This window comes from Myotis nattereri, assembly GCF_964212035.1.
Source record: "Myotis nattereri genome assembly, chromosome: 1".
NCBI classification, from domain to species: domain Eukaryota; kingdom Metazoa; phylum Chordata; class Mammalia; order Chiroptera; family Vespertilionidae; genus Myotis; species Myotis nattereri.
Genome location: NC_138075.1, coordinates 118599926 through 118621949, shown reverse-complemented (window position 1 = coordinate 118621949; position 22024 = coordinate 118599926). Strand labels below are relative to the sequence as shown.

The window sequence follows — 22024 nt, the reverse complement described above, 5'->3', positions numbered from 1 at the left end:
TTTTTTTAATGTACAGTTCCGTGTTATTACAGATGATTCAAATATCATAAGAAAGAGTCTTGTACTAAATTGCCTTTGTAATATGAGAATGCATTAGTACAAATTAATAAAATATATACTATATGAAAAAGTAAAACATTATCTATTTAACCCCTGTTTAGATGAGCATCCTTCTTGGGGTTCTCTGAACAAACATTTGACAAAACTGGACTGAGCCTGAACAAATCATCAACTGAGGATTGAAAATAAACCCCACTGAATCAACTCCTCATTCAAACTTAACTTTTCAAGGCCCCTTTTGAACAAAGTCCTAGGGTCAGTCCATGGAGTTCCTAAAGAATGCAAATGCCAGAAATGACTTAAATGTGAATCCAAGAGACAGACTTATGTTTAAATTTAATATCAGTTACTATGGCAACCAATGGGCTATTTAAAGTTATTAGCATTCTAGCCCACTGAGTTAATAATATAGACAGGAATAACATAAAAGTTGAGCAAAAGCAAATTGCTTTAATGTCACATCACATGGGAATGACAGTGAAAGCTGTGCAAGTTTAAGAAGGTTCAGAATGTTTGGAAAAACACAGTTTACAGGGCAAATCAATTAGCAATTCTAAGAATTTGTAGCACAATATCGTGTCTCTTCCCTATCATGTTCTTCAAGCTTTCTAAAATTCTAAGTGCAGGATTTAAACAAAACAATTAAGTCAAATTGGAATAAACAGATTGATCTTTAGCCAAAATCTCTTATAACTACATAGTCTCCATCTTACTAACCATTCCTTGTTTCATCTCATGTACACAATCAAGAATGGAATATAAAGTTAACTCTGAGATACCCAGAAGATTTTAATGAGGATAAAGGTAATGCAATAAGAAATAAAGGATCAAGATTCATGAACTGCTGTTTGAAAGATTCAACTGCTAAAAGCAGCAAAGAATGATATCTCATAAGATGTGCAAACAGATGGCTTATGTCACTGTATCACATAAGTATGGAGACTAGAACTAAAATAGCCCAAGTAATATTTTCATTAACAAGAAGCCAAGTACAGTAGCAAAAACACCTTTAGGAAGAATCTTACTTCAAAAAAAATGTTTTTCCTCCTTACAGTTGGTGGTATTTTCTGAATTACTCTTGGTCTGTTGCATATGTTTAAGCATCCAGGTGCTTGCCATGCTCAGGGGAAAGAAATTAACCTCTCTCCTTGCATGAGGCCTCCTTGACTTATGAGCCCACATGTGATGGAGATAAAGGAGAGAAAACTGAACAAGAAAAGTACTAGGACAGTGTTATACTGCATAATCTTGCAGGGAATTTTTTTGCACATTAAACAAGCTGACTGGAGAATTCTCTCATCTTTTAATTAGTTATGAAGAAAGGGACACTCATCAACTTTGGGGACAGTAAATGTTGCCAGAGTGACCTTATAATTTTTAAAGGTGATGTCAGAAAATTGCTTCAAGAATGTGTGCACATCTGGTGGTGGATATCTGTGAGCTGTGATTACCCACAGACATGTCAACTGCCAAACCAACAGATCAGAGCACTGTGTTCAGACATTTGAAAGACTCTCCCAAAGTGGAAAGAACAGGCTGAGATTTGCAGAAGCACTTGCCTGTATGGCCTTATCATTAAAACCATTTACTGATGTAGGTGGGTTCACTCATCTGTAACTTATACTTAGGGACCACCTTCAGAAAGCAGCATGTTGTAGTGGTTAAGAGCATAACATCTAGAGACAGCAACCTGGGTTGACTCTTAGCTCCTCTTCTCTGGACAAATTATGTGACTAATCTGGGCTTCCTCTATTTCTTTCTCACAAGGCTACTCTAAACATCAAATGAGCCAATATATTAAAGCCCTTAGAACAATGACCAACACAAAATTTGCAATATATTCTGTCTTATATTCTCATTATATATTAAATACATTATAAAATTCACATAAAAATTGAAAAATAAGATAAGCAAAAATTGAACTTTTAATATTACTCTCCCTTGCTCCATGAATTTGCTTGCACAACCCACTTAGACCATTGATCTGAAGCACAAAAGTTCAATAGGGAAAATTTTGAACAAGGTAGAATCAAAAGACAATGGTGGCAGTCCTTGTTCAAGCACAGACCTGAAGAGTAAATATAAAACAGTTCTAATATTTGTCCTGGTAGAACCTGGTATCTTGGGCTTCACTCTCATGAGCTAGAACAGAAGAGATTTTTAAACCTAATGCCATTTTATGTTAAATCATAAGGCTAACTCTCTTGATTAAAATTTGACTTTTTTGCCCAGTGGGTGTGGTTTAGTACTTGAGCATCAACCTATAAACCAAGAAGTCCCATTCCATTCCAGGTTAGGGCACATGACTGGGTTGCAGGCTCAATCCCCAGTAGGGGGCATGCAGGAGGCCGCCAATCAATCATTCTTTCTCTCATCATAAATGTTTCTCTCTCTTCCCCTCTCCCTTCCTCTCTGAAATCAATAAAAATATACATATATTTTAAATATATTTTTATTGATTTCAGAGAGGGAGAGAGAGAGAAGGAGAGATATAAACATCAATGATAAAAGAGAATGACCCCTGACCAGTTTGGCTCAGTGGATAGAGCATCGGCCTGCAGACTGAAGGGTCCCGGGTTCGATTCCAGTCAAGGGCATGTACCTTGGTTGTGGGCATATCCCCAGTGGGGGGTGTGCAGGAGGCAGCTGGTCGATGTTTCTCTCTCATCAATGTTTCTAACTCTCTATCCCTCTCCCTTCCTCTCTGTAAAAAAATCAATAAAATATATTTTGGGGAAAAAAAGAGAGAGAGAATGATTGATTGGCTGCCTCCTGCACGCCCCCCCCATACTGGGTATTGAGCCACAGCCAGCAACATCCTGGTTAATAGTGGCTCAACCACTAAGCCACACAAACTGGGCAATAAAAATATATTTTTTTAAAAATTGACTTTCTTTACAGCCTTCTAACAAGAAAGAAATATTTTAGACTAAAAATAAAACCTCCTTAGTATTTAAATTTCACATAATATATATTTAAAAAATGACCATTCTATTTGTGAAGTTAAAGTTATTGTGGGTTTTGTTAACATGAGGCAGCTTTCTGACTTCAATGAAAAGTTTGAGTTTTTAGGCCTACTAGACTGGGGACAGACCCTAGATGAAGGTGAATAAATCAGGATAATTCCTTTCTGTATGGCCTTTTCCTGCCAGCCAGATGCATCCTCCTGGTGATATCCCAGCTACTCAGATATTATTGCTTTACATTTATCTAAGTTGAATCATAGATAACTGACACTGCATTGTATTAAATATTGGATTGTAATCTGAAGAACCTAAATTTACTTAAGTATGTAGATTCAAATCACCAACCCTACCCCGCCCTCCACTCCCCACCCCCCACCCCGCCATACACACAGTCTTATGATCTCAATGGGGAAATTGCTGAAGAAAGTACTCAGGCACAGCTAAGTAGTGGCATGGAGCAATATTTTCAAGCCTCTCTCAAAAATAATTGATTTATATTTTCTTGTGAGAGGTTATTATTGTATCAGAAGGATCTCGGATCTGCTACCAGTTTTTAGTATTTCAGTGATGTCCTTACTAAAAAACATATAAGATAGGATGACTGATGATGCTTTTTTTTTTTTTTTTTTTTTTCACTATCGCTGTGATTGTCATCACAGGCCAAAGAGCTAGAAAGCTTCAACTGGTTTACAGGATCCATATTACACTCACTCTATGAGGCCAACTCTCAAGTGTCACGTCATTGCAATGACCACATCTACACAGCAAAAACATTCACATTTGCCTTGCGGTTGTGAAGGTGATTTGCCATGACAAATATCCACTTACAAACCAACGATGTTAGCCACCTCTTACTTTATCATCAACAATAAATTAACTCATCCCAATTTTCATGATTTGCCATTGCCATATGTCTTTTTTTTTCTACTTCAGAAAGAAAAATAACAATTCAACCTTGAGTTCAAAATCCCCAAGAAGCACTAACTCATGCCAGTCTGCCTACCTCTGTGGAGTAGCATAAGCTCTCAATGCCATGTTCCATTTTGTAACAGATACATCTAAAATGGTAATACTCAACCCACTTTTCATTTCATGGAATTTACTATTATTACTATTCCTTGAGCCCATGAAGAAAATCAAGAAGCAAGTTCTTTAAGTTAAGATGTCCTTGGAGAATAATATAATAAATGTAGTTGTTTTCAAGGAGCAGAGATGTCTTATTTCTAAATACTATATATTTGTATTTCTGAGCTTCATCTCTATTGTACTCACTAAAAACTCATGTCTTTCTAAATATTTCTTCAATGTTGCATAGCCCTTCACTTACTTAATCAGTAAAAACCAACAGGGTGCACTCCAGGCGGCCACCACCTCTGGGGAGGTGACCACAAGTCTTTCACTTGGCATCCTTTTCTTCCACCTTGCCACTATGCCCTCCTTCCCCGTGCTCAATCCTTCTTCAGCAGGCAGCTAAAATAATCTTTGTAAAATTAAAGTCTGATTCCCTTAGTATCTTAACTAAAATATTTAAATGAGGGCTCAAGGCAAGGCCAAAGTCCTTAAAAGGATTTCCTGAGCTCTTTATGATCTGCTCCCTATAATCTCTTCAGGATCTGGCATTGCAGGAACCAAGCTCTCACCAGCTGGCTTTTTTTTAAAAAACCTTTATTGTTGAAAGTAGGCTTTGAACAAGTACTTTCTTCTGCCTGATGTGCTTATATTCTGTTCCTATCCTTCTCCAACACTTCTGTTTTGCTCTGGTTAATTATCAACTCTCAACTTCAAAATCACTTTCTCTTGAAAGCCTTTTTTTTTTTTTCTCTCAAAGTCCAGGAAAGATGTCCTGCCTTTCTGCTATTCACAAGTTCCCTATTCAAACATGTACCACACTATATCATAATAGTCCAGTTAAATATTTGAGGTCAGAAACTATGTCTGTCTAATTTATCTCTATAAACCCAAACCTGAATACAGTGGCTTAAATAGTAAAGACAATCAATAAACATTTGTTGAATGAATTGATGAGTTTGTTCTGAGGATTAAAAAGGGATAATGCTATAAAGTACTTGGTCACAATGTCCTTTACAGGAACCTAAACATGCAAGTATAAAGACAAATGTGAGGGTAAGATGACAAAAACTACAGGATATTTTAACCTCTCAACTTTGAGCCTCAGGGTTTATCCTTTTTGATGACTACAAATATTTAAATCATAACTATACTGCCAATGTGGATATATTTTAAGTGAGAAAATATTTCTTAAAATTAAAATCACAAAGGCAATTTAATTGTAAAGGAAATTAAATACTTTTAAATTCCATTACCATTCATTTGGTTGAATACTTTCATTTGGATCCATTATTTCTAATGTTAATCACATGAAAAGGATTTGATTCAGTACTTTGATTCTGTCCGTACCAAATAAAAATTTATTGATTGATTGGTGAGAGAGAGAGAGAGAGAGAGAGAGAGAGAGAGAGAGAGAGAGAGAGAGATTTCTTACTCCACTTATTGATGCATTCATTGGTTGATTCTTGTATGTGCCCTGGGAATCAAACCGACAACCTTGGCATATCGCATATCAAATTTTAATTGTGATTTCTGTCACTTGGTTTGAGATTATTGTGTCTATTGATTCCAAATTTCTGACGTCAAATTTGGCAAACAGAAATTTTGTCAGGACAATTTTATTTTTCCATTATTTTCTGTAGGTAATGTTTTTACTATATGCATATTTGACTGATGTCAGTGTTTCATTGGTTATTTCTAACACATACACACATTTTTTAAGACAACATAGATAACATGATTTTTTCATTATTTTTTCTTTTACAAATTATAAACTGTTTCATTTTATCCATTTTTGGCTTTATTTTATTCTTTATAAAACAGTACTATTTATAATGAATGGTATATATGGATGATAAATAATTTAGTTTATTTATTTATTTTTAAATATATCTTTATTGATTTTAGAGAGTTTATTTATTGAAGCAAAATTTAAAGCTCTTAAAATAATTTAGAGCCTTTAGTAGGTCAAAGGCACACTTTCTGGGTGTTCAGTATTAAGATCAAAATGTTGTGGTCTAGCCCTGACCAGTTTGGCTCAGTGGATAGAGCGTCAGCCTGTGGACTCAAGGGTCCCAGGTTCGATTCCAGTCAAGGGCATGTACCTTGGTTGTGGGCACATCCCCAGTAGGGAGTGTGCAGGAGGCAGCTGATCGATGTTTCACTCTCATCGATCTTTCTAACTTTCTATCCCCCTCCCTTCCTCTCTGTAAAAAAACAATAAAATACATTTTTAAAAAAATGTTGTGGTATGGTTTACAAATATTTATTGGATGATTGAAAAACTTTTTTCCCCAATATTCCTGAAATTTTAAACATTATTTTATTTATGTGATTAAGTACTTAGTACAATATGATTAAGGCTTCTCCTATCCATGTGTCCTCAAACACATTTTATTTCCTTTTTACATATAAACAACTCATCATGAGAGAAATTTTTATATAAAAATAACAAAATTAAAAGAACAATGGCTGGGATATTTGAGATATTTAATGAACAATAAGAAAGCACTATAGCAATACTCAAAAGTAGAAATCAGAGACATTTCATCCTGAAACCTAGCAACCAATGAGAAGGCAAAATGGCAAATACTTCCAAATAACTTCAGCATTAAAACATAAACTGTTTAATTGTCAAAGTCTTGATGCAATTCTGATCTTTTCAATGCAAAACTTAATAATTATTTATTCTTTAGAAACAGGGATGATATGAGACTATTACTACTATAACTCTTCTTCAAGCTACATTTGGAACATGCTCAGCACTCATGAAGCATAAACTCTAGGAGCAGACAAACTATTGGCAGTTAGTGGGAATCAGCATAGCCAATAGAAATAATAGAAAAATCTGATTTAAATTAATGAGGTGTTGTGTTTTTTTTTAGATGTTCTTAACACTTTTGAGATTATATAGTTTTCAGAGAGGTCTTTGAAGCACGGTTCACCTATGTGAGCAAAGACCTCTTCCTTAATAACACCTACGTAAAACTGAGGGAGAAAGATTTCCTTATAGATCAAGGAAACATCCAATGGGAGGGAGAAAGATTTCCTTATAGATCAAGGAAACATCCAATGGGAGGACAATTTCGTGCAATTAAGTACTTGGAGTTGGCTGAATGACATAATTAAGTAAATGATCCTCTAATCCTTAAGATCTGCCTAGTACTGTAAATACTAGTAAGATTTCATTGGCCCTTGCACAACCATTTTCTTTAGCTAGGCTATGTCATTGTAAGAAAGAAGCTATATATGATCCATTTTCATCAGTAACCATATTCATTTGTATCACTCTGCAAGTAAAAACTTGGAGAAAGTAAGTAACTTTCCAGGGACAAGTTCTCATATCCCAAAAGTGTAAAGACTGAGTGTATAATTGACATTTCTAAATTAGAAGACTTTGTACCTTCCTTGAGACAATTCAAGGAACAATATAAGAAGCAGTAGTAACAACCCTTTCTAAGCAGCAAGAAGTAATTTTTATATAAATTCCTTAAATATTATAAAAAATCAGTTTTTGAAAGAAGTCAGATCATTGAAAGATATAGAATAGAAATGTTTCATTAATGCCTGATTTATACAATATCAGCTAAATATGGGAGGGACTCTAACATTAGTAATGCTCTGGGCTCTTGCTCAGAGTGTAATGCTTTTCTCAGATTTCAACATAGAAATCCCCAAGTTTGTGACTCTTTGTGAGTACCCAAATGAGAAAAATTCAACAGGATTAAGCAAGTGACATACCCTTACCAGTGTAGGCACTTTTGAGGGTCTGTTTTTACCTATAAACTTAGATTATTTCAACATAAAACAAACAAACAAAAAAGATTGATGGAATGAAGTCTGGAAAATCACTGATATTTTTCCCCTTGCAACCTATTACATCAGCCAGCATTTCCCTGTAGTCGTGATTATTACATTATGACTTGATTACTAGCTATTACTGCCACCGTTGGCAAAGTGAAAGCGCAGCATGGGGCCATTTCCATTAAAGGAATACGAAATTCCATAACAAGCTCGGAGGCTGCGTGGCTGCTGTGGGTTGAACTCAGAAGAGCATAAGTATGTACTTGAGATGCTGTTTTGAAGGGGCACCCTAACTTACATCATGATTTCATTTCGTTGGCACTGTACCGTGGATTTTTCCATTAAGTAATATTAGACACTTAACACTATTGAGATTACTCATGCTCTAAAAAAAGGCAATATTGTTTTTTCTACTCTCTTTGCAGAGTACCAGGATTTTCTATCACATATATATTCAATCCTGACTTTGTCTAATAGAACAAGCTAAGTGCTTACATAAACTAGAGAACACCGGGCGTGCTGAAGTGCTCTAACTAGGAGAGAAGCATATTCCTGCTGGCAACATAGGCATGTGCCACTTAGAAAATCAGAGAGAAAGGGGTTTTAGTTTCTATAACTTAACATCCCCAGAAAATAGTCAGGTATACTTAAACATATAGATTAATGTTAATGAAGAAAGGGACTTATGATACTATTCTACACGTATTCTTGGTTTATATGTCACCCTAATGACAAGGTGGCCCAGGATGAGAAGTGAAGTATGACAAAGTCCTCTCATTGCTTTTAGGGCAAAATCTAGTGAAGGAGAAAATAGTAGTTAATTACTTCAGCATTTCACAAAAGAATGATCACCTCTGCAAGAAAACTACAAACCATATATATATATTCAAAACTATAAATTATCATATAATTGTGTTTAGGACAGATTGCATGTGTGTGTGCATGTGTGTGTATGTGTGTTGTGTGTGTGTATGGGAATATACACCCAAAGTAACAGAAATATCTAGGAAAGATGTAATACTTGATTTAATTTTCACAACCATAGAGTTTTGTTTACTTATGTGATTTCCTCTACAATAATCTTGTGGGGAAAATCTATATACAGCAGGATTAAAGCTGTCCCTTCAAGCTTTCTTGAGGTAAATAGGAAATTATTCGTCCTCCTCTGTTCTATTTGGTAATTTTCTTTCCTGTAGGATTCCTCCCTTTAGATATGAAGGCACACCCTCTGACAGTAGCCAGTGCAAGTTTTGGCATCCTCACTACCAGAGAGATGAACTTAAAAATTGTTCCAAACCTTAATATCTGCACCACTAACCTTCTCTTTGCCCCAAAGACTGGGCTCTCCCTCCGCCGGCCCCCATCAATCATTCCACTAATATTAGCAATAGTGTCACCTCTTAATTCTTTCCTTCATTTCACATCTTTTAAATACACTTAAAAATCTCTAATGTAAGTCTGCTCCCATCTATCAATTTTGAAAAGGTTATTTTTAGAAAATACCAACAAAAAAAGCACAGGAAATTATGTGATTAAGCTTGTTGGCTTACTATCTAAAGACTTGTGTAGTTTTTTTATGTAAAATGATATAAATATTGATGAAACTCAAAGGTCTATAATGTGGCTCTAGGCCCTTTTGCAAAAGATTGCTGTATGGAAGAGAATGAGCCACCAGTATAAGTAAAACCTGGAGAATACAGAGACTGTGATTAGAAAATGCCCTGAAAACACTGCCCTGGAAAGAGGCATCCAGGGTAGCAGGACTGATAATGTAAAAGTTCCCATCTCAGCCCTGTGTCTGGCTCAGCACCTTCTGATTTTGGTAAATTACTTAGGCTGAAGAGACCTTTACTTTTTCCCTTTGGATATATAGCAACACCAATAATGTTAGGACACAATTCTTAAAAACTTATCCAAATTCTAACTTTTGATTATTAATATAATTTTATTTACACATGATTACTCCAAAGCAAATTTTAGTTCCATATTTTCCCCTGACTTCTAAAATAGTTGTTTTCTCCACTAAGGTAACTGACTCCTACAAAAACTGCTTAACTAAGACTCTAAAATGTAAAGTCATAGTGTACTGAAAATCATAGTTCATTTGTGCTGACATTTCACTATTTTGTGCACCCAAGTTTTTATAATATAGAGATTTATGAGTTATAGTGCTTTGTTTTCCTTTATAGACTATTATTTCATTAAAGCACACCCAAACCAATATGTTGAAAAGTCAAAATCCTTAACATTTTTTTCTTCAATAAGTAAAAATAAGAAACACAGTAAATATTAAAATGAAACTTGAGGCAGGAAGTAAAAATAAAAATAAGATAGCTAATTAAAAGACCAATCATTAATGTTCATTGAACCCTAACTACTAGCCAGACACTCTGATAAGTGTTTTACATGGGCTGTATCATTTAGTGATCACATGACCCCGTGAGGAAGGAGGCATGGCTAACTTTTTTGCTTACATGAGAAAACTGAAGTTGAAGCTAAAGATCTTGTTGAAGAGTTCATTGTGGGTGAATAGGACAGCTATGACAGATTCATTGGCATGTAATCCAGAAGAAAAAAAAAGAGATAGTAAGATACAGATAGAGATTGAAATGAAGATAAAAACAAGTTGATGGACACTGTTCCTTTCCTTTATCCACTCCCAAAGTCATATTTAGGTTATAAGCAATCCCCATGTCAGCTGTTACTCCACTCCTTTTACTGTTCTTTTTTTCTTTTTTCAAGTGAAATATTTGCAAAAATTGGCACTTTAAATATTACTAGTCAAAAATTTTTTGCAACTCATTTCATAATGCTTGCCTCATGCCAGTATATCACTGAGTTAACCTAAAAAGTAGTCTAGCCCCAGCCAGATGGCTCAGTTGCTTGGAGCATCATACTATGCATCAAAAGGTTTCCAGTTTGATCCCTGTGGTCAGGGTGCGTATGGAAGGCAACCAATCTATGTTTCTCTCTCACAATGATGTCTCTCTCTCTCTCTTTCTCTCTCTCTCTCTCTCTCTCTCTCTCTCTCTCTCTCTCTCTCTCATCAATAAATATCCTTAGGTGAGGATTAAAAGAAGAATTAAAAAGTAGTCTATATAAAACATTATGTATATGAGGTGTTTGCTAATAAGTTAGCAAAATGCCATTAACTTAGCTGAGTTTAAGGTAATTGGTTACTATAAAAAATGTAATTCCCAGGTGCAGAGAGAGGCATAGACCTACTTTCCACCCAACTAAAGCAGTGATTGTTACTCTAAGGAGCCTTAAGCAATCTTTGGATGTGCCCCAGGGGACTACTGTGACTAGAGGTTGGGCCTCTTGACCCTCTTTTTCAATCCCTTATAAGCAGAGCTACTCTATTTTTATATAATTTATATACTGGATTTTGAATAAGATTTTAGTTAAGAAAAAGAGTTCAGTTCAAAATATATTGAAAATGGTTGAGGTAAGGGAATTCTTATTTTCTTCAAATATGATTTCGAATACAAAACCAATTTATAATTGCTACTTAAATCTGTTTTCAAAACTCATATCAAATTATAGTCTGGTATTACTAATGAAAATAGAATGACAGTGAAACCCTTTAATAAAACCATATAATACTACTTGAGTAACAAAGTTTTAGTGGTTTCATCCACTTCTTTCACTCAATTATACTGATGTAAGAAAAATTCAGAGCAAATTCGAAATGTTTAAAACGTTTAATGGTACTTTAAAAAGATAAAATAATCATAAGGTGTTTTCTTTTAATTTATAAGGTCTATATTATGAGAAGAAAGTAAAATGAGTCTGTTTTGATTTTCCCTTCATAAAACCTTACTAATGGTTCAGTATGTTCTGTTGCTTTGTATATGCAAATATTGATTATCTGCTCTTATAACTTGTAGTTATTATCCAAGGCAAAAACTTTCCCCCATTAAACAAACAAAGTGTTGCCCTGTGCAGTGCTTCTCAGTGGTTAGAGTGTTGGCCCTAGGACCAAAGGGCTGGGGTTTGATTCCAGGTGAAGGGCATGTTTGATCTGTGGCTCAGGTCAGGCACATGAGAGAGGTAACCAATCAATGGGTGTCTCTCACATCAGTCTCCAGTCTCTCTCTGTCTCTGTCTCTCTCTGTCTCTCTGTCTCTCTCTCTCTCTCTCTCTCCCCCCCCTTCCCCTCCCTCCCTTCCACTCTTTCTACAAAAGCTCTAGCTCTTACACATGGAATTTAATTATATTTTGGGAGGATTTTTTTCCCATAAGTATTTCAAAATTGGTATTAATACTATAAAATTTTGAAAGTCTCTCAAAAGGCTGTATGAATTTAAGGAATAATATACAGAGTGGGTCAAAAGTAGGTTTATAGTTATAAATATGCAAACCAGAGTTCATTTTTGTATTATCATTTATGAACTAGAGGCCTGGTGCATGACGTTGTGCACAGCAGGGTCCCTCAGCCTGGCCAGCAATCAGGGCTGATCAGAGCCATCTCACCCAGTCCTGATCGAGGTGTGGCCAGCTGGTGCGGCGGAAGGACTGCAGGATGTCGGCTGGCTGCAAGAGGTTGGTTGTGGGAGTGCACTGACCACCAGGGGGCAGCTCTTGCATTGAGCATCTTCCCCCTGGTGGTCATTGTGCATCATAGTGACTGGTTGACCAGTCGTTCGGTCCACCGGTCGTAATGGTTGTTTAAGCTTTTATATAGACTAGAGGCCCGATGCACAAAATTTGTGCAAGGGGCTCAACCCTCGCAGCTGCAGCGGCTTGCCTTGGCCCTCACAGCCCCAACTTTGTCCAGAAGGTCATTCGGTTGTCTGGTATGATTAGCATATTATGCTTTTATTATTATAGATTACTATATTATTTTCCATACAAACAATGATAAACCTATTTTTGCCCCACTCTGTTGTTAAGTTTTGCTTCCTATGCATGAGAAACTATGCTAAAGTCTGGCAAATAATAATAGCAGAAAGAGAAAAAGAAGAAGGAGAAGGGGGAAGAGGAAAAGGAGAAGATAGAAGAGGAAAAGAGGGAGGAGGAGGGAGGAGAAGGGGGAAGATGAGGAGGAAGAAGAGAGGGGAGTCATCTCTGATTGTGAGGAACTTTAGGTTTACTGGTGAAAACAGCCATATGAGGGACTCTAAACAATATGAATACGACTGATAACACAAATATATGCATCAGCAACCTCAAGAAAAGGTAATGAGCTCAAATTAAGGTTTCAGAAAAACTTTTCTAGAGTCCATATTTAAGTGTAGGGTTTTTTATAAGACAACTTTATTGAGACATTATTGAGGTATAATTGACATACCATACAATCTACCCATTTAAAGTTCACAAATTTTTAAAATATATTCTTATTGATTTCAGAAAGGAAGGGGGAGGGGGATATAGAAAAATCAATGAGAGATCCTACTGGGGATTGAGCCCTCAACCCAGGCATATGCCCCAAATGGGAATTGAACTGTGACCTCCTGGTTCATAGGCTGACACTAAACTATTGATCCCTGCTGGCTGGACTGAAGTTCACAATTTAATGCTTAATAAATTTGCATGGATCTATGACCAATCATTAAAATCAAATTTTAAAATATTTTGGTCTCCTCTAAAAGAAACCCATTGCCATTGTTTGTCAGTCATCATCTCTTCTGACCACCTTCCATTCCCCCACCATACCAAGTACCCACTCATCTCCTTTCTATCTCTGCAGATTTGCCAATGCAGAAGTTCCATGAAAATGGAAGTACACACCATGTGGTCTTTTTTGACTGACTTATCTTCTTAGCATAGTGTTTTGAAGGCTCATCCTGGTATAACATGTACTATTTATTTTTATTGCTGAATAACTTTCCACTTTCCATTGTAAAGAGATGCTCTATTTTATCTGTCTATTCATCAGTTAATAGATATTTGGATTGTTTCCATTTTGGAGCTATTTTAACTAATGCTTTGAAAACATTTCCATGTAGTGGTTTTTGTGTAAACATGTTTTTATTTAGTAAGTATATACCTAAGTATGAAATTGATGGATCTTATGGTAACTCTATGTTTAATTTTTGAGGAATTGATATATTGTTTTCCAAGGTGGCTGCACCATTTCACATCCCCAATGGCAATGTTGGAGGGTTCCAATTTTTCCACCTCCTCATCAAATATTACTATTGTCCTCTTTGTTTATAGTCAACTTAGTGGTTGTGAAGCTATAGTTTTGATTTGCATCGCCCTAATGACTAACAATGTTGAGCATCTATTTCATGTGCTTATTGGCTATTTGTATATCTTAGTTGGAGAAGTGTCTATTCAGACCCTTTAGACATTTTTAAATTATATTTTTTGTCTTTTTATTATTGAGCTATAAGAATTACTTATATACTTTTTATATATGTTCTTTATCAGATAAGCACTTTCTCCAGTGGATGAGAAATAAAATACCCCAAATTTAATGGTTTGCAAATTGGTGCAGATTTTTGGAGTCCAATGGTCTGATTCATGTTAGGACATTCCATCTAAAGTTATAAAAAATTGTTGCATAAATGTTTCTAATTTTGTTGTAGTCCAATTTATCAATTTTGTTGTTGCTGCTATTGTGTGGCTTTTGGTGTGATATGGAAGAAAACTCCTGAGGGTAGGCCTTGGAAGACGAGTAAGGTAGAACCAAATTAAGAACAGAAGAAGCTCATTCCAGGCAGCGGTAATATAACATGTAATAGCATGGAGGTGTGCTACTCTGTGAAATCCTCTTCTGTTTGTTTAGAACAGGGGAGAGTCCCACAGAGCCATCCTAGTAACTTTGGCACACCAGCATTCCAGTTTTTAATGCACAATGTAATGCCTAAAAAGGTATTATTGACACTATCATATTGCTAGCTGTAGGTTAAGCTCAGTTAAAGAAGTGTAAGTGCTAAAAGAAGGTCCACATGATATAATCCTTTAAATGATTAAAATATCTGTGTCCTCTAATTTAGAGGCCCCTAGGCAAAGTCCAGTTGACATATCTAGTTTTTTATTATTCTAGACTCTAAACTATATCTACAAGATTGTCAAGTACATCTCAAGAGCTTTCTTTCTAGTGCTATTATAATTCTATGAAAAAAAAGATAGAAAAATCTATTCTTTCTCTAAACTCAATAGCATTTCATTGTTACAGTTCTTAAAGCTTTGATTACACTCCTTATCTTAACCTATGATTAGAGTCTAAGCTCTGTGATTTCCCCTACCATGTTTATTCGCCATTCATTTATTTAACAAATATCTATTTATCAGGTTTAGCTCATTCTGTGTAGGGTACAAGGTCAGACCGAAAGCCAAGGGGCCATGAACACTCTGAGAGTTAAAACACTGCAGAGCTCTCCTTCAGGGTCTTTGCCTGATATCATATCCTTAGTTCTTCCTTCCCTGCTCTGCTCTGCTTCTCTCACTCCTTTCTCAGACTCTCCTATGAGCACTTCCTTAACAAATCCCTTACTCAGCAATCTTCCTCTCAGGAACTGCTTTCAGGGAGCTTGATCTGGATGCAATGGAAGAAGATAAACAACAAAAATGATATACAATGAGAATAAACAAGGACTTACATCTATCAAGGAAGTCAGACTTAACCAATTGCAGATTTAGATCTTGGTTTGACTAGCGCCACCTTAGCAGATGCCCCATAAATATGTGTTCAATGAAAAACTATTAATAGCTAAATTAAGTGACAAATATAGAACACATATACCCATTAACTAATTCCTAGGCCTTTGATTGGGCAATATTAATCACAGAGAAATTTTGAGAAGAAATCTACATAATTGCAGATAATAGGGTTACTATTATGCCATAGAAAATTGGATAAAGTATATAGGTCACCTGGACCTATTCTGCCAGAACTATGAAATGTTTCTCCAACAGAAACGAGAGAAGCAAGAAACACAGCGAGAACTGGACTAAGACGAATTCATAGCTCAAGTGGGCTAAATTGTTCACGCATCATTTCTGAATGTCCTGGCAACAAAAATTAGATAGCCTTGACAATCCTATCCCCTCACTTTTCCTGGATATGCAGATCACTATGAACCTCACCTAAGTAAGCATTTCCTTTATATACATGCTGCTGTGTACTAAAGTGAGCAGAAATTGCCCAGGACTGGCCAGATGATGAAATGAAGATGAAAGGAAGGACAGGCAGGAGGATTCCAGCCAGCTGCCAGCAGAGGGGTCAAGCAGAAAGAATTAGGGAGGGAAAGCTCTAGTAGCTGTAGAGATTGGTAAAGGATAGAGAAGGGTACAGAAAAACTCTCATGTTTAAAATCTACATGACTAGAAGAATGTGCACAGAAAACCAGAGAACTAGCTTCAACAATAAGGAATGAATTTAAAATGTAAAATAATGGTAGCAAGTGTAAATATATTACTCACAGGATATTTTGATAAGGTCATAACTGATGGCTAACAGCTGCCTTAGGACACACTGCCCCCAGAGGGCCTTTATGTACTCAGAGATAATAGCTTCCATCAGGAGCCCAGCAAGAGGCTCAGTTTGGCCAAGTGTCCAGGATGCCCAGTGAAATCTTACACTGGGCCCAAAACCCTGGTCCAGTCATCTAAAGCCTGCACTAAGTAGTAAGATTACTGAAGGAGTTAATATTTAATGGGATTTTCTTTTCTTTTTCTAATCCTCACCAATTCCTTAGAAATAGTTTGGTTTTTAAGTTATGAAAGAGTCAAATACATGCATATGTACACGATTCAGAATAAACAAACGTATACAGTTAAAAATCAGTATCTTCCTCCTGTCCTCTATCCCAGCTATCCTGCTTAAGGTAGTACCCATTACTAGCAGTTTTTTGTATGCTTTTTCAGGGTTATTCAAATGCTAGCACTCTCTATTTCCACTTATCATCCCCCAACCCCACTCTCCTCCACACACACACACATACTTGTACACACATTTAACAACATACCTTTGGGAATGTTTGAAATCAACATCTATGAAGACCTTAATCTTTTTAATAAATGCATAGTATTTCATTGCATGGTTGTTGGGCTTCTTTTTGTTTTTTTGTTTTAATATATTTTTATTGATTTTTTTTTTTAGAGAGAGAGGAAGGAAAATAGAAACATGGATGAGAGAGAACCATCCATCAGCTAACTTCTACACGCCTCCTACTGGGGATCAAGTCCACAATCTAGGCATATGCACTAATGTGAAATCCAATCTGGAAGATGCTCAACCAACTGAGTTATACCAGTCAATGCTGCCTTTTTTTTTTTTTTTTTTTACCTAGTTCTCTACTATTCTACACTTAGATTGTTTCCATCTTTTTTCTACTATAAAAATGTTTCAGTGAAAATCTTTGATATACATAGATATTTGTAATATATAATATTAGAGACACTAGAGGATGGTGCAGGGATCCGTGCACTGGTGGGGTCCCTCAGCCTGGCCTGTGCCCTCTCGCAATCTGGGACCCCCTTGAGGGATGTTGGAGAACCTGTTTTGGCCCGATCTCTGCAGGCCAGTTCGAGGGACCCTACTGGTGCAAGAATCCATGCACCAGGCCTCTAGTAGGCATATAAGATCTTTGGTTAATCTCTTCCTGCCCTCACCCTTCCCTCTGAGATTCATCAGTCTGTTCCATGTTTCCATGCCTGCGGTTTCCACTCCTGTGTTGAGCATCTGCCCCCTGGTGGTCAGTGCGCATCATAGCTATCAGTTGGATGGTCAGATGGTTGAATGGTCAGCCGGTTGCTTAGGCTTTTATATAGATGATAGATGATAGATAGATAGATGATAGATAGATAGATAGATGATAGATAGATAGATAGATAGATAGATAGATAGATAGATAGATAGATGATAGATAGATAGATGATAGATAGATAGATAGATAGATAGATAGATAGATAGATAGATGAGTATATCTGTATAATGAATACATTAAAATGAAATTTCTGTCAGAATCTAGGTGCATTTTTTTAAATTACAGTTTCAAATTGACAACAAATTTAATAGTTTTATGTTCCCATCAGTGATACATGAGATTGTCTGTTCCTTCACATAGACAATCCTCTTCCACCTTCACTCTAAACCCACATAAGCACCACACTGTTATCCAAGTCCATGAGTTCTCTCAATTTCTCTTTTAATTTTTTCCTTTTGCTCTGAACTACAAGCAAAATAGAGACATACTAATAGATAGAGAGCAGAAAGACAGGTCTGGGGGGTGGGGAGGATTGATCAAAAAATACGCCATTAGTCTTCACTGCTCATGCCTGATGTCTAATGGCAGGACTGTGCCCTTCAGTGTTCCAGTGGGTATTACGGTGCTGAAATATCAAATAAGAGAACTCAGAGTTTATCTCATGCTTGAGGTGCCGTTGGCTTTCTGTAAATGTTCTACAGTGAGAGATGGTGATGTCCAATACAGTGTACTTCACTCAATAAACAAATTGAAAGACAAAAATCACATGTTCATATAAATAGACACAGAAAAGTTTTCAACAAAATCCAATATCCATTTTTGATAAAAACTTTCATCAAAGTGGGAATAGCGGGATCATACCTCAACATAATAAAGGCCATATATTACAAACTTACAACTGACATCATACTCAATGAGCAAAACCTAAAAGCATTTGTCCTAAGAGCAGGAACATGATAGGGATGTCTGCTTTCACCACTTTTATTCAACATAGTACTGGAAGTCCTAGCCACAGAAATCAGATAAGAAGAAAGCAAAAAAGGCATTTAAATTGGAAAGGAGGAATTAATTGTCATTATTCCCAGATGACATAATATTGTCATCTATTGTCTAAAGACTCCACCAAAAAACTACTAGATTTAATAAATCAATTTGGCAATGTAGCAGGATACAAAATTAACACCCAGAAATCAATGACATTTTATATACCAATAATGAATTACCAATAAACTCAATCGCTTTTCATTTTTGCCGACTTAACAGATTTTTTAAGTCTCCAACATCAAAATAGCTATATGTGACAGACTAAGATAATTTTGTGTTTCTTATTTTGCCCACTCACATTCTTTGATCATGCTTTTGAGTTGTGGTGCTTTTTCTTATGTATACTGTGTTTTCCTTTTGTTCAAAACATTATCTCCATTTTAGAAATAAATTGTAAAATTTTAATATTCTTTTCCAGCTTAACATTTGCTAGGATTTTTCCCAAGACTTATTTTGTATTACTATTATTATTATTAATTATTCTTAATGTACTCAAACATACTAGTATTTTTTATAGTGTCAGCATTTCCTAGCATTCTTAATATGAGGTGTTTTTTTTTTTAAACACACCAACACATTTTCCTCTAGTATTTTTGTTTCTTTTTTTATGTTTAACTCCACACATGCATACACACACATTTTCTTCTTCACTTTTAAAAATTCAGGTAATATGGTTTATGTTGTGCCATAGAAATAGCTTTACTAGATAACTGCTCCTGGTATTGAATTACTAGCAATAAAATGGACTAGAGAATAATATTTCTAAATTCAAAATTCTAGTTTTTTTCTTAAACATATGTTTATATGTTTAACTATCTAGCTACCAAAACAAAAAAGCAAGTTAATTCTTGTGCATAATTCGTTACATACTATATAACACATTTTATGATGGATATAACAAAGTTATTTTGTTTAAGGGTAAACATTTTGTTAGTATTTAACTCAGATTAAAAATAATATTTTCTAAACAGGATAACACAATTATATCTGAACTCCCATGTTTATTGAAGCCTTATTCACAGTAGCCAAGATATTGAAACATCCTAAGTGTCTAACAAAGGATGAGCAGATATAGAAGATGAGGCAAATATATATCATTTAGTGATGAGAAAGAAAAAAAATCCTGCCATTGCTACATCATAGATGGGCCTTGAGGGCATTATGCTAAGTGAGATAAGGTAGATAAAGATAAATATTGTATGATATCACTAATATGTGAAATATAAAATAGCCGAATTCATAGAAACAACATAATAGAATGTGGTTACCAGGGGATGGGAGTGGGGGAATTTTAGAGATGTAATTAAAAGGTACAAATTTGCAACTACACAAATAAGTTCTGGAGATCTGGTGCACAGCACAGTGCTTGAATTATGTATTTCAAATTTGCTAAGTGACTAAATATTAAATGTTCTCACCAAAGAAAAAAAGAAATGATAATTATTTGACCTGATGAAGGTGTTAATTCATGCTATGGATGCATTCATTTGTAATATATAAATGTGTCAAATCAACAGGCTGTACACCTTAAATTTACAGTGTTATATGTCAACTAGAGGCCCGTACATGAAAATTCAAGCACCAGGGGAGGAGAGTCCCTCAGCCTGGCCTGCGCACTCTTGCAGTCCAGGACCCCTTGGGAGATGTCCAACTGATGGGTTAAGCCTGCTCCCTGGGGGATTGGGCCGAAGCTGGCAGTCAGACATCCCTCTGGCAGCCTGGGAGCCCTCAGGGGATGTCCGACTAACAGCTTAGGCCTTCTCCCCCCTAAGCTGTTAGTTGGACATTCTTAGGGCTGCAGCAGAGGTGGGAGAGGCTCCTGCCACTGCCACTGGGCTGGCCAGCCATGAGCCAGCTTCTGGCTGAGTGGCGCTACCCCTGTGGGAGCGCACAATGACCACCAAGGGGGCAGCTCCTGTGTTGAGCGACATAACAACCAGTTGTTTTGCCATTAGGGTCAATTTGCATATTACCCTTTTATTATACAGGATTATGTCACATTTTTTTAAAAAGCATTATTCTAAATCTTGAGTTTGGTCTGCTTTAATATTTCCCAGTATAAAACTATGACTGCCAATCTCTGAATCACAGGACTCTGCAGACTCAGTCATCATCTGTGTGCTAGAGCGAATCTCATTTACTTTCGATGTTTATCATAATTTCCTGCAAAATATTACATCTACATAAAAGTAAAAAGAATGGTTTAAAAATCTATATGTACCCATCATACAGCTTCAAAAAACAACAGTTTGGCATTCATAGTTACCCCATCCTTTCTCTCATCTTAAAAAACAAACCACAAAACTCACTTATCTTTGTTTTCTTAGTATAAATACATGTTATAGATGATTTGAACCCACAAATGCTTTCTATGTGAACATTTTGGACAGGAACTAAACACTAGGCGGTGGTTGTTGTCTGTTTTTGTTATTTTTTTAATATTTTTTAAAATCTTTATTTTTGAAAGTATTACATATGCCCCCTTTTTTCTCCATTGACCTGCTCTCGCCCAACCTGCCCCAGGCCTTCACTAGTCTATTTTCTTTGTCCACAGGTTATGCATATATGCATATAAGTTCTTTGGTTATTCTCTTCCCATCTATCCACCCCTGCCTTCTAATTTTTTTATTGATTTCATAGAGGAAGGGAGAGAGAAAAAGAGAAAGAGAAATATCAATGATGACAGAGAATCATTGATTGGCTACCTACTGCATGGCCCCCACTGGGGAGTGAGCCCACAACCCAGGCATGTGCCCTGGCCAAGAATTGAACCATGACCTTCTGGTTCATAGGTAGATGCTCAACCACTGAGCCATGGCTGAGCCATGGACTTTTTTATAAGACTGAAATTCCAGGACCTTTTGGCATTGTCTAAATGTCTCATAGACATTTTTGACAGGATCAAATAGCCTGCAAGGATGGTACTTTGTTGTTGTTGTTTGTTTGTTACATTGTATATGTAGATGATTGCATCCTGGTGTCATTTGACATTCTTCTCTAACTACATATTTTCTGGAAATTGCTAGTTAGTTCCAGAAACTTCATTGTTCTTAGGATCATTTTTAAAATTTGTTTGGGGACAGTGTCAGAATAATTCAAGCACTGAGTACTTCCCAGTGCTTCTCATCAAGAAGCAAATACTGCCATAACTGGTTTGGCTCAGTGGATAGAGGGTCGGCCTGCGGACTGAAGGGTCCCAGGTTCGATTCCGGTCAAGGGCATGTACCTTGGTTGCGGGCACATCCCCAGTGGGGGGTGTGCAGGAGGCAGCTGATCGATGGTTCTCTCTCATTGATGTTTCTGACTCTCTATCCCTCTCCCTTCCTCTCTGTAAAAAATCAATAAAATACATTTTAAAAAAAAAAGAAGCAAATACTATCAGATTGTCTCAAATTAAGATAACACTGATCAGAGTGTCCA

General features: G+C 36.2%; 1 protein-coding gene across 1 annotated transcript in view; it reads right to left on the bottom strand.

Annotated features, from left to right (window-relative positions):
• MDGA2 (MAM domain containing glycosylphosphatidylinositol anchor 2) overlaps positions 1–22024 on the bottom strand; it is a 944924-nt gene that overhangs the window by 476883 nt on the left and 446017 nt on the right. The window lies entirely within an intron of this gene.